General features: G+C 41.8%; 1 protein-coding gene across 4 annotated transcripts in view; it reads right to left on the bottom strand.

The window, feature by feature from the left end:
• Window positions 1-24,573, bottom strand: part of BACH2 (BACH transcriptional regulator 2) — a 306,097-nt gene extending 281,524 nt beyond the window's left edge. For 2 of the 4 annotated variants that reach the window (XM_074990876.1, XM_074990875.1), the window contains exon 1: window positions 24,050-24,571. The gene's annotated coding sequence lies outside the window, so the exon portion shown is untranslated. Of the gene's footprint in view, window positions 1-22,240; window positions 22,303-24,049 lie in introns of those variants that run through there. The other 2 variants (XM_074990881.1, XM_074990878.1) reach the window with 2 other exon arrangements.
• Window positions 24,574-27,537: the final 2,964 nt, after the last annotated feature.

Below are 27,537 nucleotides of genomic sequence, written 5' to 3'. Positions count from 1 at the left end.
GCTGGAGGTGCCACTGCCGGAGCCACGACTGCTCCTCCCACCAGGGGCTGGGGCGCATATGTGAGTGCCAGTCTTCAGCGCAGGAGTTGGTGGCTCCTCCACGTTGCAGCAGCAAGTCTCTTAAGTCGGGTGGGGCGGGGGGGGAAGGATGATTTTACAGATTCCGGAAGACTTCAGGAACAATGGTGGGGGGTGTCCATTGTTCCTGAAGTCCACTAAATGGAGGTCCGTTTTTAAAAAAAAAAGTTTACTGAATATATATCATAGTTCATGAAAGGGTGACTCCTCATACCGCAAGTCCACTGTTCACCATAATCACTGTGAAATGTACGTATGAAAGATATTTAAGGTATCATGTATCTAAAGAAAAATTTACTCTTAAGATCTGGAAGTTGAATCAGGTCACCAGGAAGTGCCATACCTCAGGCATGTTCCTTTCACACAGGAGGTAAGACTCATCTCTCTCTGGCCAGGACAACATTCCATGCCTTGCACAAATGCTGATTTAATGAGAGTCAAACAACAGTGAAAGGATTAGAAATGTCTACAAGAGAAAATCTACAGGGAAAAAAAAAAAAACCACATCAGCAGGGTGTGTCTTGTTTGTGTCTGAGCTCAAAGGATTAGTCTGATATATTAGGGCATGCTAAATAAAAACAGGAGGCGGCATGCTGACTAGTGATTTGTCTCATGAGGAGTACCACAGCTACCCCGCTTGTATACTGCACGTGAGCAATACTTCATTGGGTATGAAAATACCTTGTTAATTAAGTTTAACTCTAGAATGCATGTTATAAATTTATTTTAAATGTAACCATTTGTTTCACGTATTTCTCCTTACTATTACTTGGAATCTCAGTGCTTTCTTAAATAACCCTATTTGTTTTTGCTGTGAATGTATCTAAGTGTTCTATGTTAAAGGGAGCTGTGATCTGAGATGCAACTGGTGTGTAGGGCAGGAAGCTATAGTGTTCAATTTTGTTTTCTGGAAGCAGTGGATATTGGAATACTCTGAATGTCCAGCAAAGCAGGGGCTGGACACTCCCAGGGGACACTCGAAGGCTTGTCTATCACTAACCAGTGCAGGTGTAAAGAGGAGTGCTTGTGTCGCCTGTGGCCAGGGGAGTTGGGAGTTGTACGGACAACACAGCAACTGCCTTTTGCATGATGAAACGAAGGTGCCTCAGCCCCGAGTACTCTCGAGAAGCAGTCAGAGCTACTCCACCCTTCTAGCATAATGGAACATTTTATCATCAAGGTAAGGCACAGACAGACAGAACACAGGGTTCTTTTGGGGCCAGTCTACGGATATGGAGTAAATTCATGCAGGAACTGACGGCCATCAGAAACCTCACCACCTTGCACTCCAAGTGCAATGTGCTTTTCCATCTGCCTTCTCTAATCTAAACACGTTTTAAAATCAAAACAAGATCATATACGACATGCTCACAGCACCTGTCTTCTCCAGGGGAGAGGAGGAGAGAGTGAATTACCACATGGTAGATGCTTGTTACACTGTTAAACGCTCTGTTGGAAGGTGTTCAGATACTACAGTGGTGGGGCAGTAACTAAATACAGGTTGAACCTCTCTAATCCAGCACTCTTTCATCCAGTAATATCCATAAGGATGTCAATTAGCTGGACAACCACTTATCATGGGTGTGGCCACATTTCCTGAGAGCCCATAAAGTTTGTTTCCAGCCACCAGCTCTGGCTCTCCGTGTTCTGTGTTATTTAGCTCTAATTTACCGCTAAATGTCTTATAAGAGCCTAGTAAGCAGTGGAAGTGTTGGACAATACTGACCTCCCATGGTCCAGTGAATTCTCTCATCTGGCACCAGTCAGGTCCCGAGGGTGCCGGATTAGAGACGTTCAACTTGTATCACTAATATCCAGATCCACTGTACACAAATTAGACTAAGTAAAATTTATATTTACTCAATAGAGAGAACTCTACCTACGTATAAAACAGAATATTATAGATTTAAGTCTGCTAAGGTCTCAATAACCAAAAGGAGAGAGTAGCCAATGAAAGACAAACCTTCCCTGTTGCCTCTTCTGGAAGGTAATCCAGGGCCCTCCTGTGGTTAGAATAATTAGATGGCTTCTCTTATTTTTGCTCAACTGTTTTGACTATTTTCCAAATCAGGAGAAAGACAGTGAGGGAGGGAGGGATGGGAGGCATGGACTCTACTGCCTTCAAAACAGCAGAAGCATCCTTCTATTCATGCTCCAGTTCTTGAATATATGCTGCAGTATCTTGGACTTCGCTACTTTCAGCGCACACTGTTCCTGCTTTACAGATTATCTAGTTTACGCTTCACTCACGTGCTTTGGTGCCTTGCTCAGCCAGTCCATGCGTGTGTGGAAGTGGCAGGGGAAGAAAAGGGTGTTAAAGGGTTTAAGTTTTACATAAGCCACTGCAAAGCAGTATGCATTTCTTTAACAGACTGGCATCTGGGCTATCCTGCCTTTCCAATTCATGTAGGCTGGAATGGTAGGAATCACTTTTTTCAGTGCACTTTAATTTGACAGAAGATTCAGGGGAGCATGTCCTCTGTGCTACTGCAAAGTTTCTTTGCAGCTCTGGCGGATGAAGTTCAAGGGAGGTAGATATGTTCACCTACCATATCTGTTGCACCACCAGTTGAAATGGGATTTTTACTTACACGAAGAAAAATTCATAGCATCAAAAATTCATAGTTTTTCCAATCTAAGACAGGTCTTATGTCCAATACTTGACTCCAATCCAGGCGCTAAATTGTTAAGCTTGTATAATTCAAGAGGACTCCCCAAAAAAAGTTTGGCCCCATTTTCCTGAGTTGGTTCTATCCCATTTATGAAATAAGAGAGGATAATTTCAGAACTGAGGCATGCATTTATGCTCTGCTTTAAATGTCTCTTAGAAATTATGGGAATTACTTATTGGGAACTTGGCCCTTTTCTGCCCCCCCGGGGTGGGGGGAGGGGCACAGAATTTGATACTACCACTGTGTCTATTGCAACTTGGGTTAGTTCCGATTTATGACCAGGGAGGCTGGGAATTGAAACGGTGTATGCCCAGAGGAGGCAAATGACTGTGTGTGTGTTTGTAATTTCAAGCTAGCAATGGAAGGAAGAGCTCATATTCCACAAATCTTTCTAATACTGGAGATGAGGGGTTATGGAACAGTCTGGCCACAGCCAACATTCTTACCTAAGAAGAGTTATCCACAATTTAACGATAGAGTCCTAAATTCCAATGGACCACTCATGAGAAATCCAATATATTATATTAAAAGTCAGTAAAACAGAGCACCAGGTCTCTAAGACCTATCAAGAAACATTTGGAGAGATTATGACAGACCATGTAGGGCTGCTTGTTATCTTAAATTTCTGCAAGCTGTGCTAGCATTTCTCAGAACACCCAGGCAACACAGAGAGAGAGAGAGGCTTGTTAACCAAAGTCCATCTCACTGCTCCTTCCAGTTTCTTGCCCCTAGGGCATCCATATTAAAACTGAAGTCAATACTTGCACCTATTTGGGGCAAATTAAACCACAGGACATGGAATTCCTGAATTAGCTACACTCGAGTTTCTAGACAAGACTTTGGTGCCTGGCACAGAATTCTGTTTAGCCACCCCCTTTAGAATGCAAGTCTGACTTCCTTGATACTCAAAAACAATGCTGCAAGGTCTGACGCACATAGTACCAAATAATTCTACTTCACAGGAAATTTGCCTTAAAAGTCTGGGTTGTTTGCATTTCTCTCTGCACAGTGGCTTCTTGTTATTCCACATAAGGATCAGTTTTCTCTTCTCCACAGAGCACTTCCAGGGCCTTAAAGGGAGGAAACAGCGTCCTTTAGAGAGAAATGAAAAGAAACACGCATATGAGGCTTGAATCTGAGAAGGAGGTAGCAACAAACTCTGTTATCAAGCAACAGAGGGATGCAAGTGGGAGCCTACTGAGAGACAAAGGAGATGAGAACCTGGGCACGAGCATTTTAAGACAGATCAGCCTGACTGACATGTGGATTAAGATCTGTACCAGTGGACAGCCAAGACACAGAAAGCCACATTTCATGAGCTCCAACCTCAGGGTATGCAATATACACTTGTGCTAATTCCTAAATACAAAACACCTCAAACAAAATACATGTGTATTAATACAGTGGGGAAAGAAGGAGGCCATAATTTTCTTGTAAGCAACAGTCCAGTCACCCATAAACAAACACTTATTTAGCAGTTACAAATCAACAAACCAAGCTAACACAGACAGACAATTTAAATACTTCATGTTTACATTTCCTTTAAACCAGTACGATCTAGAGCAAATGCTAATTAATTCTGTGACTGCCAGTAGTCCAGGTGCTTCTTTTGGACATTACATACAGTTTGTCACTTACCAAACAACAGCTCCCGCCTACACTTTTGTCTTGCTCCACACAAAACCTCTATTCAATACACAATGCTTCAGCAAGAAGAATGTGTCATTCACTGTTTGGGCAAAAAGAGGAGGGAAATTAAGACTGGTTTCCAATTCAATTTTTACTTTTTGTTCTCCTTCCCCTGGAAAGCCTGGTCAAGTTTTTCTGCCCTAATATTAAGATGGAAAATCACTGTACAATATAATTTATGTTTTATTTGGGTTACCTATCCAGTCCTTTGAAATAAAGATTTTTCTTCATGTGTCTGTTAGCAGATGTAAAGTCTATGCCCGTGGTGTCCAATATGTTCCCTACTCACCACACGTGGCGAATAGGACACTGCGTTGTGGTGAATGCATGTACATCTGACTCCTCAGAAATAATAATTGTTTGAATTTGTCACACATACTCAAGACAATTAGCATAGGTGCTCACCCAGACAAGGCAGCTTGCCAGCCAGCAGGGAACCCCTGCAAGCACTGATGCTACCCATGTTGAAAGGGAGCACTGCAGGGCATGGCAAGTGGGCTTTTGGTATCACACCCTCTAAAGCATGGGGACAGTACCGCGATCTGTGCACTACTTGGAAGGAACAGCTGGAGCCGTGCCACTCCCAGCCGCGCTGGGTGGGGGCATGGGGGGGGGTGTTACGGCTACCTGAGGTTCAAAGCCTTACTGTAGTTAGCCTCTCTTTGCTGCAACAAGTCATGTTGCAGGACTTGCATCTGTGATTATTATGTCATCTAACAGCATCGTGCAAATTCAAAGACCAGAAGATATTTATTTTTCTAATATTACTGAATAAAGTACACATCATATAACGTAGCGAATATAGAAAGACAACCACCACAAGTATGGAGAGCTCTGAATTCCTACTGGACACCACTTGTCTATCCCTTTCGATAAATATCTACATGAACTGAACAGTGTATGTGTGTGTGCGCGCGCACCATTTTCACACACTCTTCAAAGTTCGCCAGCTTCCCTCATCACCTGTCCCTTTCCCCCTTCTTAGTTATTTAAGTGGCAGAAGTTCCTTTCCCATGTAAAACAATGACATAGTGGCTGTGTCTGCACTAGCCACCTTCTTTGAAGAGGGCATGGTAATCAGCCTGAGCAGGGAATAATACTGAAGTGCTGCAATGAATATGCAGCACCTCATTAGGCTAATTCTCTCCGTGGCAACTTCAAAGTTGCAAATAGCATGCCATCTAGCTACAGGCACTTCGAAGTAGCTGTGCAATTTCAAAGGGCCCTTACTCCCAAAGTTTTTTGGGAGTAAGGACACTTCGAAGTTGCATGACTACTTTGAAGTGCCCACAGATACATGGCTTGCCATTGACAACTTCAGAGTTGCCGTTGGGAGAAATAGCCTAATGAGGTGCTGCATATTCATCACAGAACTTCACTATCATTCCCTGCTCAGGCTGATTACTATGCCCTCTTCAAAGAAGGCGGCTAGAGAAGACACAACCAGTGAGTCAAATTATAACACGGCTATTCAGGCTGATTTTGAGAAGAAAAAGAGAGAAGTGGTGTGGATTTACCTAAGGGGCTCTCTCTACAGTGTGCTCATCATCTTTTGATTTCATACTCTGAGAAATACACCCCACCCAGCCCATTTACCGTAGGTTCTACTTTGAAGAAATGGCTTCCTGTAAGCAAACCAGTTGCATCTGGGGGCGGGAGGAGGGGGGGGAAGTATTTTTGAACTGATGTAGTAAGGCAAAAATTTAATTGATACAGGTACCTTTTTTTAATTTTACCATCTACTCTGGTACTCAAATGCATATAATTGTACATCTACTTTTGGCATATAAACAGAGCTACAGACCAACTTTTTTAGTCCTTTTGCACTTCTTATATAATTTCTGAATCATCTGTTCAGCAATTTGGTGGCTTTGCACCACTCATACCAGTGGTTCTGAACCTGTGACCCTAATCACCATACAACTGTAGCCTATGTGATACTGTCAGGGCCATATGGATAGTATGTGTGTATGTATAGCTATATTGTGGGGATGCAGCCCATACAACATCTGGAGAGTATGCGGACCACAACGGTAACTAGGTTGAGAACCACTGATCTATACAGACTTTTTATATGTAAATATGGCAGTATGAAAGTTTCAGCCTTGCAGCTGAGCATAGTTTGGGGAGGTGGGGTTCAGCTGAAACACTTTACACTAGCACCCCTTCCCAAGCAATGTCTGAACCACACAACCAGAAAGAGTGAGGAATGAACAGTCTTGACACAAGATGTAAATTCTTACGTTGAGTGCTAAGAAATGAGCAGCATCCTCAAATTAAGCAAACTGAAATTTTGTCGCACTTTGCTAATTGCTCAAGTCTCTCCCTATATTTGTGCAGGAGCCTTAGAGTTGTGTCTTCTTTTATCTTTTAATTTTCCCATTTATTTTACCTCCCAGGTTTTTTTCTCCCCCTCCCAGCACACATCAAGGATGGCCAACTCATAACACAGATCAATATTTTCAAACCAGAATTTGAAATTTCCAATTTTTCCATACTAAAACACTACTAAACATACTGAGGTCTTTCAGTAAGAATTACCAAGAGACATAATTATTAGAAAGATGGTATATCCTATAGCTCAGCAGCATTTATTTTAAAAGTTACATTCAGTAACTCAACTCTGTGTTCACGTGTGCGCACAGATTCCCTTGAAGTGGAACACTTGTGATGTCCACCAACCACTGACAGATGCCAAGCATTGCAGGCATATCCAAGTGGAACATACCTGTTTTGGGCCTGAGTCTACATCTACATTACAGGAGAAAGTCAACTTAAGCTACACAACTCTGGCCAGGGAATAATGTAGCTGGAGCCAATACTCTCTCAATGACTTCCTTTACTCTTCTACTCTGAGACAGAATAACAGGGTCTACTGCTGCTGAATTGTTCTCAGAGCATCGACTGGGGTTGATGTAGTGAAGGGTAGTAGGTACATTCTAAAATTCCATTAGACTTCAATGGCATGTTGACAGACCATATGTATAAGGAGAGGTCATGATAATGAGAGCCGCACTTTTTTACTGAAGGAAGACAGGTACTATAATAGTCTTATCTAAGTACACATGTCCACTTTTTGTTCAATGAGACCTTGCAGTGTCTACTGATACAAACTCCCCCCACTACTAGTCCGCAACCACACTTACTGCATTGTCATGCTCAATTAACATTCCATCAGAAATATAATATAAACACACACTCAGTATATTCTCCAACACTGCAGGTACAAGTGATCTGGAATATTAAACAGCAGGCATGTAGTCAATGGAGTTACAGATCCTGCAGATTGTGAGGGGAAGCGGGACTGAAACTTTAAAACAAATCTGGATTTGTAAATGCTAACATTAAGCTCCTTGTGGGCAGTTTGGGTGGGTGGGGAGAGACCTAGTCTGAATCATAACTAAATATTGAGGTTTAACTTTAAGAATCAACACAATTTTGCATTAAAAATAATTGTTTCAAAGCCTCCTGCTCGAAAAAAATAGTTGCAATTTTTGTATGGTAACAAAAGAGTATCTTTTTTGACTTTCGATTATTAAACACGGTTTCTCTGGTTGTTGGGTTCTTCTTTTTTTTTTTTTTTTTTTCTTTTTAAATTTCTGGGTCTCTAAAAGTTGTGGAAAGTTTTAAAGACAGAAATGCAACACCAGATGATGTTAAAGATTTCATATACCAAATATGGGCAAATTTAAACCGCAGCCTTAGTCACATGAAGCAAATCAGTAACAGTGAAAGAAAAACTACCACAAGCAAAACCCGATGCAGGATGAATATCGTTTGAACCAGTGGGTTACAGTACATCACAATCTACGCCAAAGGAAGTGGGTGTAATACCTCTCTCACTGCTTCGCCTCCTTCCCCCAACCTCATCTGACCACCTGTAACAGTCTCAGAGGAAGCAGACAAATCTCCCACATACTTTCCAGCTGCGCTGCAACAGCCACAAAATGCATATGTAGCTATCAGCCCATGTGTATAAATATATGTATGTGGAGCATCGGTGTCAGAAATCTGATGATTAACCTATTCTATTTAAAAAACTATGAGAAAAAAAAGGAGCAACAGATCTCCCTCAAACCCACACAAGACTGGAAAATGCTAGTAAATAGGGCATAACCTCTGTTGACAACTGGGAGCTGTGGTTGAGATTAGCACTCAGCAGAAAACGTTTGCCCTTTTGACCAGCATTTTCCATTAATGATTGAATAGGCTGGGGTGTAGAGAGAACCACGTAGGCAGAAGGGGTCATACAAGTGTCTTCATTTCCTTTTGGCCTTTGGGTACCATTAACCAGTGTGGTTCAGACAGTATTTTTCTTTGATAAATTAGAATTATAGGACAGACCTTGACACTGGCTCTGAAGCAAGACTCCTTGGGGAGACAACAGGGAGTACAGGCTGGACTAAACTTGACCAATGCCAAACCAGGGAATTTGGTGAATGGGGGAGGTCAACACCAGTCTCTCTGTTGCTGGTCACTGCCCCACAGCCACCAGTCAGGCTGTTAGGCTCTGGCCCCTCAGCTGCTGGCTCCCCGAGCCCATTCTCCCAGCCACCACCTAGCAATCTGGTCCAATGTGCTCCAACCCCAGAGCACCGATGGGGTCCCCAGTGATGTTGGGCCATGGATGCTGCCAGACCAGAGAGGTTCAAGCTGTACTACATTAAATAAATAATAGTAGTAGTAGTAATAATAATAATAACAATAATAATAAAAAGAACACTAGTAGTACAACAGGCCCTTGTGGATCTTCAACCCATCTTACGGGGCAAAAACAAACCCCATATAAAGCAGATTTCTCACCAAAAACTACATGATAGCTGAGCAGCAGCTGGTTTTAATAACCTACAAAAGAAAACCTGTACCCTTTAAGAAGGCTTCTAGCCCACATACAGCAATGCTGGGGGGAGGGGGGCAGGGAAATCCCTAAATTTAAAAAAAAAAAAAAGAGGGAGGGCAGGGGGGATTCCCATTACCTGGAGCTTGGGTAGGGAAAGCCCAAGAATCTTCATGCCTAAAGGACATCAACCTACTTTTATTGTATTTTTTTAAAAAGTATCTTATGGAAACTGACAAAATTTGCATACACTGCAACAGTGATTTTCCTTCCGTGAGTTTCCTTAAACTTGTTAAGACGGGGTGGGAGGGCAGAAGAGTTAAAAGCCAAGTGTAAACTCTGTGTTTCACTTGAACGATTTTTTAAACTAGTGGTTTCTTCAACTGAATAAACCTGCACCTGCAAAATGAATCACTGCTCTATAAATATAGGAGAGAGAATCCTTTACAGGTTGTGTTTACACATTCTCAACTACAATTTATATTTCATCTTTGTGAAAGGCTACTACTTTGGATATTATAAATACATTTCTTCGATCTCCAAAATGTTTCTTTTATAGCAAACTGAAGACAAGAAATTCCAAGTTAGTCCAGAGTCTTCGGACTTTTTGATTAATTATTCTTTGACCACAGAATTCTCCAAATCCCTGAACATCCCACAATAAGGCACTTACACAGGAAGGTGACTTAGGAAGAGCTGCTAAAGTGAAGTGTAAGCATAGATTATAACACCAGACAGTGCTATTTTGATCATCTAGCCTGCCCTTCTGACATGGAAATGTAACTTATGTGCCTGAAATTCCCACACTGGCAACTATGGCATATTACTGGATTTGGGGGTGGGGGGCGGAGGGAGACACAAAATACAAAAAGGTCCACTTCTGACAATTAGCTTGGGAGATCTGTCTTCCAGTGTTAAAGAATCGAAAACTAGCAGGTAGATACAATTGAGAAATTCCCTTGCAATGTACTTACTTAGATTTATACAGCAAACTCTTTCATATCTGGCAGCACCAGGTCTGGGAGGTTGCTGGATATTCAAATATTCTGGATAACAGAGAGGTACACCTAACAATACCTAACACTCAAGAAAAAAACCAAACAAAAACATATGCTAAGTACTTTATTTACCAACAACAGCTGTACTGTACACTGTAAACTTACACTGTATTTATTTGTATTTACTTGCACTATACTGTACTTACAGAAAACGTAACTAACATTTACTTATGGTTAAAAGGCCGGTTACTTGAGAGTTCTCATGACAGATATGGAAGAGCTGACTGTACAACTTATTTAAAAAAAACCCCACCACTCATCATCTCTAGGTGCCTATCAAATTATAATCAAACTAGAAGTAAAACTAGCAGCTACTCTACACACTCACATACCAATGTAGTATCAAGGCTAGAAGTCTAATGCTTTTGAAAGATCAGCCTCTTATTGAGTTCCTTCCTTTCCCCAAGCTCTGGAAAATACGCAGGTCTTGTAGAATGCCCTGAAAGTTTAAATTCAGGTTCCATTTGGCCACAGACACGAGTGGATAAGAGGTGACAGGACAGAGGTGGTAGGTTCAAACACTGATAACCCCTTCTCAGACAACACCTGGCCAGCAGCACCCTCTCTTTAAATACTGAAAGGCAACCTACATAAAGTGTGGGAAACCCTGGTGTAGACATTTATATAGTTGGAACCCAGGTTTCTTTCACTACCTTTTTTTGTGGCCCAAAAATATAAAATGTATATAAAATGAGAATGAATAAATTTGCACTGTTTATTCACAATAATAATAGTACATAATAATATAAATCTTGACATAAAATACTTAAGTGTCTAACTGATTGTTATTACCTTAATTACAATTTAACCAGTAAAATTTTAACAGGAAAACATTAAATGTACCAAATTAAATTAATAGGATTGTGTGTGATAATTTGTATGTTTTCTAAGGACCAGTATTTCCCCCACTCACCCAAGGACCGGTACTGGGCTGTGGACCACACTTTGGGAAACACTGGTCTACAGTGATCGCAGCTGTGCCGTATGCATGGGAAGACAAGATACAGGTCTTAAATGGGCAGATTCCAGGCCACCTATTAAAGTGTAAATTCTACTTGTTGGAAGCAAATGGGTATTTTGGTAACAGAGTAAAGCTGCAGGGAATTCTCAGGTGTTTCATTATGATTTCTGGCTCGCTTTAACTATTTTGTCATATCAGGAGCTGCTGCTGAAATAAACGAGAATTTATTTTAAAAGTTCAAGGTGAAACCTAGCCCCAAGTGATTAATTTTTTGTTTGTTTGTGGCAGAACAAGGACAGGAAAAGCAGAACTGGTTAATTCTTCGTGCCTTTCCAACAGCAGCAGGTTAGAACACAGCTTATACCCCATCAACGCAACAGCAGAGCTAACAAAATAAACAAACTTATTTAAAAAAAAAAAAAAAGTCCCACATCTGACAGTTTTCAGCTAATGTCCATCACGAAAATACAGCTAAACTCGTGCCAAACCCAATCAGAAGCATGTTGTTTTGGTAACTAAATGGATTCAATCAGTATACTGAAAAATAAATGCATTTTAAACAAAACATTTATTTTAAAACCATGTTCCCTGTAAGCTGAGCACTTGGGAGAGATTCAAATGCCTCCTGGCTGATTGGCAGGGCACCCACAATCAGCACCATGTGCTTCTAGTTGGGGTGCACATCCGCACATGGCTCAGGGCACATAAGACTTCTTCTGCACATGGATGGAGAAAACTAAAGGGAACACAGATTACACGATGTCTTTGACTTACCAGAATGGGCAAGACTCAAAGGTGACGTGCTCAGATACGCACCCAAAAACTATAGATTTTTACCCAAAGCTTAACTGAATTATACAAAGTAACTCCAGTTTGCAAAGTGGGGTGGAATATTTCCCGAGTGCAAGATTTTAGAGCCAGAAATGAGTGAACAAATTTGAAGGCTTCCAAAACTAGTGATCAAAGATCAGGTTTTGAAATGGATAAAAAAGTTTTTGCTTGTCTTTCCTTCAAAAACACCACCTTTCATAGGTATTTTTCATTTAAATTACCACACCAGCATTTGCTAAATTTATGCCACAACAGTTTGGGAGTGATTAAGGCTGTTTTTCAATCAATGAAGATATTAACAAAAACATGTTCCTTTCACAACCTATCATTTTTATGCTGATTCAGTTTACAGTGAAATCATAATGATGAATTGGTAGCACCACATTAATACAGATGTCATCATCAACATGGAGGTAATGATTTCACTACAGCATCAACTAAGATGGAAAAGTAGGGTTAAGAAAGAGAAAGGAAAGAAATACCAGGATACTTATAAAGTGAATAAAAAAAAGTGGTTGGCCAAGTGAACCACTTTTGTTATCACTCTCCTTAACTTTGAAATCTTTTGCTTTTGTGGGGTTTAGTCAGATGTCATTTTAGAACAGTCTGAAAAAAGGTTTTTGATTCTATAAAGTTCTGCAATGACACTACTGACCTGTTACTCTTTACAGTACTCCAGTTCCCAGGAGAAAGAACAAGTTGTCTGAATCACTTGTAGTATTTTAACTGCTTACTCATATTAAAAAGTGATTGGCCTCACCTCAAATACCCACACAATTTTTAAAGGAAGGTTAAGTTGTATAGAGAACACTTCAGCAGCATAATTCTTTCCCCAAAAAGAAGATGAAAAGCAATGCAACTATTTGTGTGTTGCAGGCAGATAACATCAACAACTTCAGTGTTTCATGACAATATCAGGCAGCTTTCACTAAGTGTGTCTCAATGTACTGCCAATTTAGTGACAGAATGACAAAGCGTAATAAAAGTGGAAACCAACTAGTGGAGCTTATGAGGTTGTGGCTTTGAGCGGTGGGAAGCTGAAAAGAAGAATAGGAAATGTTTATATTGATTAAAAACAAAAACAGACAGGTCTGTGCACAAATGAACCTGTATATTAGTTTGCAACCTTGGACTGAATTAACAAAATCAAGGGTAGACTAAACTATTATGCTGTGACTATCACTCAGTGTGCCAAAAGTTACTAGCTTCAAACAAAAAGAATGTGAATATTTTTAAGGGAAAGTCTGCATACTTTTAGTAATGCTTACAGCTTTTCAGCTTGGAATTTGTGGTTACCACATTAAGCATTACTCACATTATGAATTAAGTGGAAGGTAAAAAAACTGGCAGAGGATTAACAGTCCAAGAAGCTAACTAATGAATGAATCTTTGACTTCACTTTCTAACAGGAAAATTTAAAAAAAGATTAAGAAAGGAACACAAAAGGAAAAGGAAAAAATGGCATAAACATAAGAATTCTTTCTGAAGTGTTTAGGTTTGCACTGCTTTTGAACTTAGAACTACGACAGTCACAGTGTAATGTAGAACTGCGCATGTATTTCATGTACTTGTTGAAACACTGCAGTTTCACCAATATTGACTGATTTGAAATTTTATCACTAGAATTCTGCACATTTTTCCTCACACTACATTTTAAAGCATTTACAAAGAATGTGAAAGGATTTGAAAATAAAATTTAAGATACAGGGTTTAGTCTGAAGGGTTTGATGGGTTTAACATGCTGGGTAATGTTGTTATAAGTACCTAAGAGACTTTGGAACATAAATCCCATTAGCTTCATTGAAGTGCTTTTGAAATGGAACTTCTGTTCCTATGTGACTTAGATGTTTTTGAAAGTTCTACCTTTTAAGTTTACAAGACACCTACCACCATTGTGTCTGTAGTCCTATGGCTTTTCCATACACAGGCTGAAATCAGAACAACAAACAAAGATCCCTTTCAACTTTGGACAACATCATCCAATCCAGCATCTTTTCTATTCCCTAGCTACACAAAATTACTCCATCTAATTCACTAGGAGTTCTTCTTAAATAAAGGTTACAAGAGTAGTCCACCTATTCTGTCCTGTTCTTATAAAACCACCAAGGCCACTGTATTTTTACAGGTATTGAATAACTACAGGTGTTATGTTTATCACATTAAGGTTTCAATAGCCTTATTCAGCTATTCTATTCACTGTGCTTTTAAACTGTAAAAGGGATCAGAGAGAAATCTATAATCCTAGTTTCGGTTACACTCTTGCCGATATCTTGTATTTGAAGTCATCCAATAAAAATCAGAAACCCAATATAATTAACAGAATATAGATGCTTTAAAATACTAATCCACGCACAATGACTTCTAAATATAAAAAGACAAGTCCTAACCTAGCGCAAATTGCTACTGAATTCAGTGGCACTTATGACAATTTTTACTGGCTAATGATCTTCAAAAATATGGATTTTTTAAAAAAATTATTTTGGGGTAGAAGTCCACTAAGAGGATCAGAAACACCAAAGCTGTTGGAAGCATTGCAACAATAAAAGCAGTAATTCTGGAAGTTAATTGCATAAATGCTGATATGCAAAGTAATACAGCATCAAAGACATGTTTTGTCATCTTCTTTATGCATAACATCCGTTTTAAACACCACCATCCTGAAAGCAAAACAGCACTCCCCTCTAAATAGATTTCAGGGAGCAAAAAGTCATAGCACTGGAAGAACCCTCAGGAGGTCGACTGGAATACCCACCCCAAATAAATCATCCCAGCCAGGGCTTTGTCAAAAACACGATTTAGAAACCTCTATGGGTGGAGATTTCACCACCTCCCTAGGTAACCTATACCAGTGCTTCACCATCCTCATAGTGAAATGGTTTTTCCTAATATCCAATATGGACCTTCACCACTGCAACTTGAGACCAATGCTTCTCATTCTGTCATCTGTCACCTTTGCGAACAGCTTCTTTCTACCCTCTTTGGAAATCCCCTCCAGGAAGTTGAAGGCTGCTCTCAAATCCCCCCTCACCCACGTCACTCTTCTCTTCTGTAAATAAGCCCCAAGCCCTCAGCCCCTCCTCATAAGTCATGTGCCCCATTCCCCTAATAATTTTTGTTGCCCTCCGCTGGACTCACTCCAATGCATCCCAATCCTGACAGAATTGGGCACAATATTCAAGATGTGGCCACACCAGTGCCAAATGAAGGGGAATAATCACCTCCCTAGATCTACTGGAAATGCTCCTCCTATGCCATTAGCCTTCTTGGCTACAAGGGCACACTGTTGACTCATAACCAGCTTCTCATCCACTGTAATCCCCAGGTCCTTTTCTGCAGAAGAGCTACTCCCCAGCCTGCAGCAATGCTTGAAATTCCTCCATCCCCAGTGCAGGACTCTATGTTTGTCCGTGTTGAAACTCACTGGATTTCTTTGGCCCAATCCTCCAATTTGCCTAGGTCACTCTGGACCCTATCCCTCCCCTCCAATGGATCTACCTCTTCCCTTAGCTTAGTGTCACCTGCAAACTTGCTGAGGGTGCAATCATTAATAAAAGATGTTGAATAAAACAAGCCCCAGAACTGATCCTTGGGAGACTCCACTTGACATTGAACACCACACACTGAGCCCAATGATCTAACCGGCTTTCTATCCCCTTTACAGTCCATTCACCTAAGCCATACTTTATTTGGCTGGCAAGAATAGCACAGGAGACGATATCAAAAGCTTTGCTGAAGTCAAGGTATATCATGTCCACCGCCTTCCCCAGATCCACAGAGACAGTTCCCTCATCAAAGAAGGTAATCAGTTTGGCCAGACATGGTGAATCCATGTTCGCTATCCATGATCACCTTCCTCTCTCCCAAGTGCTTCAAAAATGGATTCCTTTAGAATCCCTTCCATGATTTTGCTGGGAACTGGAGGTGAGGATAACCAGTCTGCAGTTCCCTAGATTCTTCTTCCCTTTTTTAAAAGATGGGCACTACATTTGCCTTTTTTCCTCAATTGTCTGGGATTTCCCCCAATCACCACAAGTTTTCAAAACTAATGGCCAATTAATCCGCAATCATATCAGCCAACTCCCTCAGTATCCTTGGCTACACAAATTCATGGGGCCAGATTGAACGTATGTCCCATTTTTCTGAAGTATTTATAATCAGAAGTGTTTTTAAAGAATATAAACAACTATACTAACATTACTACCGTAATACTTGGCACTTCAAAAAGCTTCCCCCTATGTGTGCACGCATATGCATGCGCACGCGCGCACACACACAACCAGACCCTATATTACATGATGGAAAACAGCTTGTTCTATATCAATTTTAAAAACACATTGCTTTACAAAAGCAGATGCAAAAGACAACGTACCCACAGAAAATTGAAGCACACTTGTCACAGATTAATATGTATCTTCTCCACTAACAATTCTTATTGTGATTCAATTTCTCTACACAACATACAGGGAGGGACGGAGAATCAAAGAAGAATGGATTTAAGGACAAAGTTTTAGTACAAATCAGTTTCTTCTTCTGCATTTTTACTACTAAAAGACATATTTCCTCCTAGGTAATAAACATTCAACTTTGCACATTGCCATTTATTCTCCAACTCATTTTCTACTAACCTTCTTCTTAGTATCCTTTGTCATCAAAACAAACAGCACTACAGGTTTCAGCAATATTATTATCCTCCACAGTGGTCTAACTGAATGGAATCAAATTGGAGAAAAATGGCTTAGTAGGATAAGGCACTGTGCGCCCTTTTTTCCTCCTGAGAAAAAGGTTAGATTTTCTACTTCAGTTTCCTCTAACAGTGCGACTAAATATTTTTAACACTTTAATGCAAAAAAAGAGTTCAGGCACAGAAGTCAAATGTGCCTAGTGCACATAAACGCAACAGTATCACAACTAATGGGGCAACTAATTTTTATTGGTTGCAGAAGGTAGAGGGAAGACCTTTCACCACTCTAAAGCAAATCATGAAACCTTCCATAAGTTTAAAAAAAAAACAAAAGTAATATTTTCCAACCTTTCACTAAGAGTAGGGGTGAAAACCACATGTTTTAAAGGTCTTGCACAGTTTTATTATTAGAAGTAGAAACCCTGCTGATACTGATGAGTCATTTGTATTGGCGGAAACCAAGAACACCCATCTTCTTCGTGGGTTACACAGCACTCAGTGTGGTTTTCTATTCATTACTGGTCAAAGTAGTTGACTGAAAACAAAACAAGAGACAAGAACTCACCTTTGCTCTCGATGCCTGTTTAAAACCAGTTGATTAAGTTTATCATCCTTCTAGAAATTGCATACATTGACCAACTACATCCAGAAAGAAAAGACCCTTTCAGAAAAAATATAAACACCTTTAAACATTAAAATAATCAAGATTAAATCCAGCACGGAAAATGAATAACGTATTCCATTTCTGCAATAACTTCTGTGACCGATCTGAGCAAAACACAAACAAGTTATAAATATGTGAATTCAGCAGAAACTGTTGCCTTTTTGGAAACCTTCTGAATCATCAGAACACAGTCTATGACGACAAAAAAGACCAGTTGCATTAAAATGTAAGTCTACATCCTCATACAAATGAATAGGTCCTTTACTGTTAAAAACAGGAGCTACTGTGATACACAGGATTTGAAAAAAAAAAAAAAGAACTCAAGAGCTAGCATGAAAATAATAGAAAACTACATTTAGCTTGGAGGCATTAAATGAAATTCTCCACTGACTTAAAAAAAGTCCTGAGAAGCCCATAATTGACTAGGAAAAACGCCATTATAATAATATTAAAACTTCACATCAGTAGCAGGAAAAATATGTACAAAAAAGTAACTCTACTATCCCCATTCACAGAAGAGAGGGAAAAAAAAAGCCAAACATGCAAACCAAAAAACAAACAAAACCCAACCCAAACACATATGTATCCTATTAAACATTTGCAGTAACCAGAAGTTCAATCATAGTTTGAACAGAGGTGGAACCAACCACAACTTTTTGTCATGAATGCCAAAATCCTGGCCTAATGAAATGATCAATTTTGATATTACTGGAGTAAGAAATGACAGCAAAGCAGGGGTCAGAAACCAAAAAGCATGCACCAAACACTCACATCCTCTATATTTGCGTCTCTCACTGTGGACAGTTCATCGTGAGGATAGCTCTCTGAGCTGCAGCAGACACGTGAGTCAGCAAGAGCTGCCTGTAGGAAACTGCTGACGTACTAAATTGCTCTGCATACCGTGCACACCTACACACTAAACAAAAACAGGGTGTTTGCAAATCTGTGCATAGGAACACCTCCACACTTACAGTTCTTGTTTTCCTAGCTTAGCTCTAAATTATAAGGCAATCACTAATAATAAACCCTTTGAATGTCAGATGTAACAAGCAGCTATGTTCAAGTCTCAAGGGCCACTTTGTTGGAACTGCTTTTATTAAAATAGATGTAACTCATTTCTCTCTTTGCAAAAACCAAATCGTTGCTCTGTAGACCACAAAAACTACATGGTGACAGACAGCTATATGCAGTTCCTGGTTTTCTAAATGGAGGACACCACATGAACCTACAGATAAGAAGCAATGGAATATATTTATCCATTACACTTTGGGTGAGCATTTCGAAGCCGTGAGGCCAAAAATAAGTAATGACTTCAATTTCAAAACTGAGCAGATTTAAACAATGGGATATTCCCAGATTTTCCTAATTCTTTGAGCTCTTCAAACAACACTTTTTGTTGATGCATTCTACTGTCAGGTATAAAATGATGTTCACACTTCCACAAAATAAAGCATTTTTAAGAAACAAGTCTCTGTGGATGAGAGAATTTTAGCTCATCTTCCATATACGGAGCATGATAAGAAAGTGCGGACTGTAACGACTTCTTAAGGAGGCTCTAATTTAAATGTCAAATGAAAGAGGGTCTTGCTGTGTATATTTATGTAGAGAAGCTATTTGGGAGGAACCTGGGATAAGTCAGGCATTCTTTTCATTGAAGCATGGAAAGCAGTTCCCCTCTCATGCCCTTTATAACAGTCTAGTTACTCTACAGGACAGTTTACAAACTGTTTTAGTTGGCCTTTGCATACAACCTTCCAAGGATCTAGAGGAAAATTCCCCAGCAATATCCCTTCTTTAAGCTGATAAAGACGTGATGCTTGTCAGTGGGTTTTCCAAAATCCATTCTGTCATTCTTTTATATTATGAGATCTTCAGTCAGGGCTGATAGTACTGCTTTAGTAAAACAGTAGCATCAATTTAAGTCCATTACCGGTCACACAGAAATTTGTATGTATTCTACTGTCTGACTTTGCTTAAAATATAATTTAAAGTGCAATAATGGCAGAGTAAGTATCATGCTTTTCAACCCACTGCAAAGATGTTTCAGTCTAACTAAAGAGCAAAACGAGCACAGGGCAACTCAGTTGGCTACAGAGTCATATATTTCCTGATGCAAGCTTCAAACGTGTACTCATTATTCAGACAGCTGCCAAGGTTAATATCCTTTGGCTGAAGCAATGGTGGCTCTTTGTAAAAAGCTGAGTAAGCATTTTGAACACTATCCTGGTGAACCACTGGCAAAGTCAGAGGTAGGAGTCACTGTTCACTCAACCGCAATAATGTCTCCAATTTAAAACCTATTTAGATCTCAGTGCAGAATTGCAGTATCTTCAAAGAACATGTCACATTCTCCTAAAATTGATTGTAACGGAGAAACAAATCTCTTAGATTTTTAAAGGAAGCTGATATTTCTCATGAGAAATACCAAGTCCAAGTTTTCTTTACTATGACAACATAATACACTGTGCATGTCCATTTATTCCAACTCAGAAAGTTATACATAAGTCCTACCTTATACACCACACACTTAACATAAACCTGTAGTTAAGGATGCAACAATCTGCTTGTTAGAACCCAAGTCACACATGCGAAATCCAAGACACAAGTCAGGCTTGTAAATGAAGAAAAGTTGTATTTGACCAACCTCTGAATAAGAGTAGATGCTCTTACAAAGCAATGTGGCCTTTGCATATAATTAAAGGACACTTTAAAATTTATTTGGAAAACCTGATTTATAAAAGGAAAAGAGACTTCCACACACACCACACACACACCATATGCAGTTCAAAGAAATTACCCATTCACACTGTCATATAAAAAGATATAATCACCACTAAAGAGACTATTTACGAGCTGTCATACTACTTTATAACCCATTTAGAGATGTTGTAAGTATACATCAAGGTCAAAGTGACAATTTCTTATCTCAGATGCACTTTTATAAGTCTTTTTCTCACCCTATGCATGAGTGAAGTCCTACTGAAATGAATGGATGTCACGGACAAGTAGATGAAGAGTAAACTCTTCATATCTGGCAGCTGCAGGACCAGAAGACCGTCAGATATTCAAATATTCTGGATAATAGAGTGGTATACCCAGCAATGGACAACACAAAAAAACTATTGAGGTTTTCAAGTAACTAAATATGGGCAATTACTATGATACATTCCATAGCATGTATTAGACAGATTTTTTTTTTTTGGTTTCCATCTTTCCCACTGTCATTAATTATGCATGTACATAAAGAGATGCACAGACCTGTGTGCAGCATGGAGATTGTACTAGACTTCCATTAATGTTAATGGGTCTCCAAGGCCTTCTACTATGTCAAAACAATGTACCAAGATTTTTCCTGTTAAGAATATTAGCCATCAACAAGATATTCCTTTATCGGGATTTGGGCCATTAGTCTCAGCCAGCAATGTACAGTATTTCTTATGCACAACACATGACTGCTAATTTTCTCCTCCATGCCAAGGTACTATGCCTGAAAGCAAAGATGGGAGGGAAGGGGTCAGAGCGATCATCATGGTGTCTGGAGTTTATTTTGCTTATGTCTATAAAACTCCATTAATTCTAGTGGCAGTTCCATGTGCTGCCATGCTAGGATACATCCAGAAATGCTAGCCCTACCACTGAACTTCCTGCTTTGAAAGCTATTTGGGATACAAACTACTGTTAACATTTGACTAAATCAGGATTTTTATTTTATTAAAAACACATTTTATAATGTATCACCTGCTAATTTGTTGTATACACCCTCCTCCAAGTAGTCATTCCTGTTTGCTGGTTAAAAAAGTATGTTAGCGTACATACTAAAAACATGCATTTTCTCTAACTTTACATCTTAGTACTATTTGTGCTTGTACAAGACTTTTCATTAGTAATTTTGCTATTCTACATGTTTTACAAATTGGTCAACTGACGGACACTTTGAGGAACACTTCGGGTTAATGGTCTGCTGAATATCAGAGATGTTAAGTGGAAAATCTAGAAACAGAAACTTCTTTGATTCTCAATCCTCTGAATTTACTATTAGACAAGATTTTCTTCCACTTCGTGCATCCAAATCAGTTGCCCAATGTCCAACACCTTCAGTCTTTGGTGGCTGATGGTTAAGTGTGCAAAGGACACCAATATCTAAAAGCACATATCCATGACACTACAGCGAATTACTATGCCAGTCCACCAGCCACATGGGCACTAAGATACTACTGTGATGGGGCCCACACAAGTGGAAACAGTCAGTCTTGAATTTCAGAAAGATATGAACTCCTCGGAAGCATAATTTAGCTTTTCATTTACATACTGAAGAACCTTTTGAAATGTTAGATTAATAAACTGTTACTACACAAGTCCTGTACTTAAAATGCTTTAACACTCAGCCATTTTAAACTATGCAAAAACTTATTAAAAGCAATTCTTCATTTCCCATTAAAATTTCATTTTTCCCAAATATAAAACACACCTCCAAAACACATTCCTACATGTAGCTGAACCATAAATCACACACGAATATACGCCTCAAAGAAAAAAAAAAAGAAAGAAAAAGAAAAATGCTTGCTTTCGGATGAAGACCTAAAATACCACATTAAAAAGCATACAAGTCTTAAGACAATGATGAAGTCTTAAAAATGCATTTTTATCACTAAATGTTGACAAATCTTCAATGATAGTGGAACAAACAGGAACATTATAATTCAGCAATGTTTTTTAAAACAATAAAATCCGATTCTAACCAAAGTGCCATATCTGCTGTTTATTATTACCTTAAAAGAATGAAAAAATGCAGTTTACTCCAGAGATGCCAGGGTTCAGTAATAAGGGTTTGATGATCTCACAATAACTGAAGCATTTTAAGCAAGACACCCGCTGTATTATAAAAATAGCCTGGTTCCACAAAAGGAGAGGCATGATTTCACACTTAGCTGCAAAAGCACTGGCTGTCATGAAAGAAGCTAACTGCCTTGCCTACATGTTATGTTTTAACCATCTGAGAAAACTATTAGAGTTATCCCACTCTCTAATTTTCCTCCAAACAAAAGAATAAAATAAACCCACTGTCTCAAATTAGCCATTATATTCTTTACAAATCTCACTAGGGAGAAAAGAAATAAGCTTTTTTGTTACATACACTCAGCAGATGAAATGTACAGAAGAAATGCTCTCATGCAAAAAGGTGGCATCTGAGAAACGCTTACTTGACAACGAAGAAATGATCGGAGGCTTGCCAGAACTCATTAGAGCTGGGTCTTGTCTGGCACAAGAACACCACCAATAATTAAATTATTTTGAAGGCTACTGCACACAATGATTAACTACACTGTCCTTTGGCAACAACTTGCAGTAAGTTACAAACCAGCTGAAGTCAGGGTTCAAAAACCAAGCACTTGCAGGCATTTTAGGAGTGTGAGCAATACTCCAGGCAGGTGTCTAATGAAAAACCACAGAAGCAGGTAAGCTTCAGAAGTGACCCTTTGTGATGGGGCAACAACTTCGAAAGTGTACACACATACATGCCCATGCCCCCCGCCCCCACACCTCCCCCGCAGAACACCTCAACCGGACCACCAGCCCGAAGGGGAAAGTGGGAGAAATCTGGGAACTGAAGGGTTTCATACAACTGATACACCAACACACAAAACCCCATCAGGAAAGAAAAGGAAAGGAGGAATGAGGCTAATGAGAGGAGCTTTATATACAGTATGGTTTTAAAAGGAGGGGGGTGGCAAGTGGTACTCAGCCACCCACTGAGGACAAAAAAAAAATCACCCTCTGTCACAGTGTTTAAGGGAAGTGTGCAAGGAACCCAAAAATAAATGCGATCCCGATGGCTTTGCTCTAACAGCAGCACCCTCGGCAGTCTTTGATCGCCGGGGGCTGGGATCCAAGAAATGCATAGCAAACCCTATTCTTCTGGGTGGGTTCCCCCCTCCCAGCCAGCTCGAGCCAGCCGCCGGAGCACAAAAGAGCTAAAATGCCAGAAGAAGCCAGGCGAAGGAGAAACGAGGGGAGGTAAGGAAGGGGTCTACGCTTCACCCAGCTCATTACAAGGCCTCGAATCTGACAGCTGGTTTCCTCCGCTCGTACAAAACAAGAGCCCCACGCCTGACTTATTACTCTGGCGCTCCTCCTCCTGCTTACTCAAAACACCCATCCCCGTGCATGAAATATACCAGCGACACTTTCCCCTGGCGAGCGCACTACAGCAACTGCGGGCTGGCCAGCATCAGGCACCCTCGCTCTGCTCCTCCTCCAGCCCCACCATAACGCCCATAAAAGGCACCCTCCGCGGTGGTCTCCCAGCGCCAAGCCGGCACCGGCCAGCAACAAGCCACCGAGCTGGATTCCCTCGCTCGCACACTTCAGCTCCCTTTACACACCGCCGGTTACGCAACGTTGCTGTGGTTCCCACTTCGAGACATGACTGATCGCCTTCCCGCGAGCGGGGCTCGGTGTTAAATATGCCTCAGCAGCAGCAGCAGCAGCAACTCCCCCCGCCCCCCAGCTGCACACACCAAACTTCATCTCCATCATTCCCCGGCGGGGGGGCGGGGAGCCACGAAAAGGGGACTCACCTTCTCCGACTGCAACTTTGGAGCCGCCCTCTGTGGCTGCAGCGTGCCCAGCCCGCGGGGGCTTGGGGCAGAGTGGGACGCGGGGGGGGGGTGAAGGGGGCTGGGTCACGGGAAGGGAGGGGGTACTTCTTTGCGCTTAGGAATGTGCACCCACGGGGACGCACCTCACATGGCGATGGCTTAACCACCAGCTGCCTCCAAAGTCTTTGCAGAGAAAAATAGAGGGAGGGGACGGGGAGCAGCAGCAGCAAGAGGAGGAGGAGGGAAGAGGGAGGGGGCGTGGGTAGGGGGAGTCGCCCAGGGATCGCTGCAGCAGCAGGGGAGGGGACGTGGGGAGAGGGAGTCGCCCAGGGATCGCTGCGCTGCTGCGGCTGCACTCGGGCTGGCGGCGGCAGCTCGGTGCCTTCGCAGCCCGGCGGCGGCGGCGGCGTGCGGCGGCGGCTGCCCCGGGTCTGCTGCTTCCACTCTCGCCGTGGCTCGCGCTCTCCCCAGTGGAACGCCGCCTACTCCCCTCAATCGCTACATTGTTGACATTCGCAGGCTGACATCATCCCCCGCTCTCCTCCCCCGCCGCCGCCCGCCTTGCCCATTCACAATCACGCTACGCAAACCGCGTAGCGCGCTGCCCCTCCGCGGCGAGCAGACCGTCTCGCCGAAACTGGCGTAGCTTGGCCCAGCGAAGAGGTCCTTCGCCTGCATTGCGGCGCTCAGCGCATGCGCATCTCCTTCCCTCCCTCCGGCGTTCTCAGCGAGTCGGAACCCGGTCTCTTTCTCGCGGCGGCCTCCCGATGTGCGCTCGCGCGCGGCCGAGAGGCAGGCTGGGAGTTGTAGTCCGCGGCTCGCGGCTGGTGCCCGAACCCTGGCGTTGGGAAGCGGAGGGGGCGGGCGGGCAGGTCTCCGACGCGCGGCGCGCGATGTAGATGTTCGTCTTGTTGCAGAGGCGCTTGCAGAGGGGCTCTGCTGCTGCCAGGGGCCCCCGGAACTGGAGCTGCCGGGGTTTGCGTTCAGCGCTGGGAATTCCCAGGGCCGCACCAGTTTTTGCAAAAACTAGCCCTTGGGTTTGCTAGGAGGCCCTGCACCCAGTCTGCGCGCGCCCCGGCTTCCTCGTGGGAACAGCCGCTTCTCGGTAGCGATTGCAGCCGTCTTTTGAGAAATCTTCCCCCCCGCCCAATGCAGGTGCTAGGCTAGCCGCGCTCTGGTCAGTTGTCATGCACCAGCCGCTCCGAAGGATAACAATGGTAGACTCGTCTGAGATTTAAAAAAGAGCCCTAAACAGTACATGGGGGAGTTTTTCTTTGCTGTCTGGTTTTGGAGCCTTAGGATTCACTCGATTCACTTTTTCAAGTTGTCCCTTGGTTCCAGCACCTGGGACGCTAGGGAAAGTGCCAAATATCAGGGTATATGTGATTACGGAGGAATAGAATTTGTTAAGCCTGGGATATGGGGATGAGAAAAGGTGCTTTGGGAAAGAAGAAAGTGACCTAGTAAATGACTCACACAGTGGCAGGGCTAAAATGTCACATGAGAAGATCTTTCTAAATAGTAGGATTTGGATAATTATGGAGTTTGATTTTATTTTATTTAGTGGTAGCAAGTAGTCTACTCCAATCAACCAAAGAAGTGGGTCTTACCCACAAAAGCTCATGACCCAATGAATTTGTTAGTCTTTTAGGTGCTACAAGACTGCTTGGTATTTGTGAGGCAACAGACTAACGCAGCTACCCCTGTGAGTACATTTTATTGCATTAGTTATCTTAGGGGGGAGGAAAAAGATGCTAGGAATATTTGCAGTGAATTATGATAGTAACCCAGCTGAGAAAACTACAGTTAGTAATTATTTATATTTCTGCATTTGTGAACGGTTTTGTCAGATAACCGTATGTTTAGTTGTGTCATGTACACAGTTTTTACTTAATAAAAATGCAAAATAATAATTTAATCCTCTTCCAACTGCTTGTAGTGAAGACAAACTTCTGATGCTCCCTTCCCAGATTATATCTATCATATTTTCAATGCTTTATTAACTGCAAAAAATCCTTCAAAATACAGAAAGCTAATGCAATCTAGCTGTCAGCATTATACATAGGTTACAGCACAGTGTCATTGCTTTGGGATTAATTCTCTACTATCTTGCACTTTATGTTATCACAAACAGCTTTGCAAAATATCGGAGAGATAGCCATCTTAGTCTGTATCTTTGAGAACAAGAAGTCCTGTGGCACCTTATAGACTAACAGATATTTTGGAGCATAAGCTTTCATGGACAAAGACCCGCTTCATGTCATGCCCCTGATGAAGCAGGTCTTTGCCCATGAAAGCTTATGCTCCAAAATATCTGTTAGTCTGCAAGGTGCCACAGGGCTTCTTCTTGTTCTCGAAGCTATGCAAAATGGTTGTTTAACTCCTAATTTAGTAGCATTTCACACCCACTTTGCAGAGGTACAACTTACTATTTGAGCTGCAAAAAACAGAATCAAACCATAAAACTATAAATATCTTTTCTGAGTATTATTTAAGTAACATCTTGTTCATAAGTGAGTTAAACTCATAAACATGCACATGCTTAGCTTTCAGCACATGGCAAATCCTGTTGCATCCGATGAGACTACTTCTATGTTTAAATGTGTGCCAGATTTGGACCTTGTTTGCTTTCATTGTTTCATTTATTATAGAACTACAAAAAATAATTGAAAGGAATGAGTAAAATATTGAAGGTACCAAGTTACTAGTCGTTCAGCATCAGAGGAAAGAGGTTCAGAAAGGGCTCAGCATATTTCTAGTGACACCAGTTGCGAATCTGATATAGTCCATGGTACCCCATGAACTTTGGGAGAGACAACCATAGAGCGAATAAAACCTGAGTTCAGTGTGGTAACTTGAAAAAGGAGTTCTAGAAGAGAAGTTTAGTCGCCTTCTGGCAGGGGCAGCAGGTTTTGAAGGACAGGAAAGGCTGAGCCTCCTCAAACAGCTTTGCATGGCCCTGCCCACACTCTACCCACAGGCTCCTTCCTGCTTCTCAATGCTTTGCTGTGAGGGGCCCTTCCCTGGTGGCCAGAGTCCCAGGTTGGGGTTGGAACTAATTAGTGGGCCTGAGCGGGGGATCTAGCACTTGTCTCCCTGCCTACCATGCTGGGGTGGCGGTGGGGTCCCCCAAGGGCCACACTTGGGGTGGGGAGGTCACATTGCCACATGCCCAACTGCCCAGTGCTCTGGGGGCTCAGGCTGCACTGCCCAGCCACCTGCCTGGTGCTCCAGGGCCTGGGGGAATCAGGAGACCTGGGGCTGGCCACCTGAGATAGCGCCGCTATATAGGGCACAAAACCCCTGCTCCACCCCCCACCCACCTCTTCCCTTGAAAGTGCCTCACTGCTTCTAGTGGGTGCAGGGGCATTCCCTCCCACCCCCTGGAGTGGTGTGGCCTAAGAGTACTGCTTTTGGGCTGCACTGCTGTGGGGAAGGGGTGGGGTGGAGGTAGCATGGCACTCATG

The sequence above is a fragment of the Carettochelys insculpta genome, chromosome 3 (assembly GCF_033958435.1).
Source record: "Carettochelys insculpta isolate YL-2023 chromosome 3, ASM3395843v1, whole genome shotgun sequence".
NCBI lineage: Eukaryota > Metazoa > Chordata > Testudines > Carettochelyidae > Carettochelys > Carettochelys insculpta.
Note: the sequence above shows the minus strand (reverse complement) of the source record. Positions and strands in the feature narration are given on the sequence as shown.